General features: G+C 42.2%; 1 long non-coding RNA gene across 2 annotated transcripts in view; it reads left to right on the plus strand.

The window, feature by feature from the left end:
- LOC116082504 overlaps nt 1-1,322 on the plus strand; it is a 24,847-nt gene that overhangs the window by 22,793 nt on the left and 732 nt on the right. The window lies entirely within an intron of this gene.

Genomic DNA, 1,322 nt, shown 5'->3' on the forward strand with positions numbered 1-1,322 from the left:
ACAATCAAAACAACATGACCCTGATAAGAGTCTTTAATCTTCCCTCTGAAATTTCACAAGCCAGGCCTTCATCTCTTCACTGTTCTCAACATGATCTTCCAAGCTCCCACAGAACATCCCACAGAGTTCTTAACAACCAGTGGTTCTTCTAGCTTAAAGTTCCAAAATCCTTCCACAGTCCTCCCCAAAACATGGTCGGGTTGTCACAGGAATACCCCACTATGCTGGTACCAATTTTGTATTAGTCAGGGTTCTCTAGAGTCATAGAACTTATGGTAGTCTTTATGTAGTAAAGGTATTTATTGATGAATTACAGTCTGTAGTCCAACTCCCAACAATGGTCAGCAGCAGCTGTGAATAGGAGTCCAAGGATCTAGCAGTTGCCCAGTCCCACAAGGCAAGCAGTTGAAGCAGAGCAAGCCTTCCTTCTTCCAATGTCCTTATATAGGTCTCCAGCAAAAAGTGTGTCCCAGATTAAAGGCTTGTGCCACTACACCTTTAATCCCAGATGACCTTGAACTCGTAGATCTTCCTATCTTAATCTTCTGGGATTCATAGCCACTATGCCTCAAGATCTCCATGCCAAGATTCAGGTTGGAAACTTGTATCTCTCAGCCTCCAGATTAGGGCCACAGATGAGCCTTCTAATCAGATAACCAGGAATAGCCACTATACTACGATAGCCTTCCCTTCTGGTATCCTCCTCTTCTGTAGTCCAAATACCCAAATGTGCCATCAGTTATCTCTGTGAGTTAATATTGGTTGGGGATTTGACAAGATCAAGTCTCACCTAGTATAGGGTTGGATGTTTCTTCCTTCAGCCAGGTCAGTGTTTGCCTTATATACTTAAGAATCTTGAGGGTTGATGCATACATATTTTTAATTGTTTTACTCTTGTGGTGAGTTGATTGGTCTCTTATCAGTGTACAGAGCCATCTGTAGCTTATGGTGGTTTTATTTTGCTTTGTTGTAATAGTCTTAGTAGATAATCCAGGCTGGCCTCAGACTTGTGACTATCTAATACCAGAGTCACTAGTGCTGTTGCACTGGCTTATATACCTCAACGTTCTGTATACAACTCTGCAGCTCTTTTATAGTGGAGACTTCGAGTTTTCCCTGACACTCTGCAAGTGCGTGCCAAGCGTGGAGCAGGAATACTGAGTGAATACTGTTGCTGAGCACGTTAACGTTTATCAAACACTTGCTTTTGGGTCAGATGCTATGGGAGCACGTTCTGCTTCTGTTTTAGTTACTGTTTTATTGCTGTGAAGAGACACCATAATCAAAGGAACTTAGAAAAGAAAACATTTATTTGGGGGACT

Source organism: Mastomys coucha, unplaced genomic scaffold (genome assembly GCF_008632895.1).
Source record: "Mastomys coucha isolate ucsf_1 unplaced genomic scaffold, UCSF_Mcou_1 pScaffold7, whole genome shotgun sequence".
In the NCBI taxonomy this organism is placed as follows: domain Eukaryota; kingdom Metazoa; phylum Chordata; class Mammalia; order Rodentia; family Muridae; genus Mastomys; species Mastomys coucha.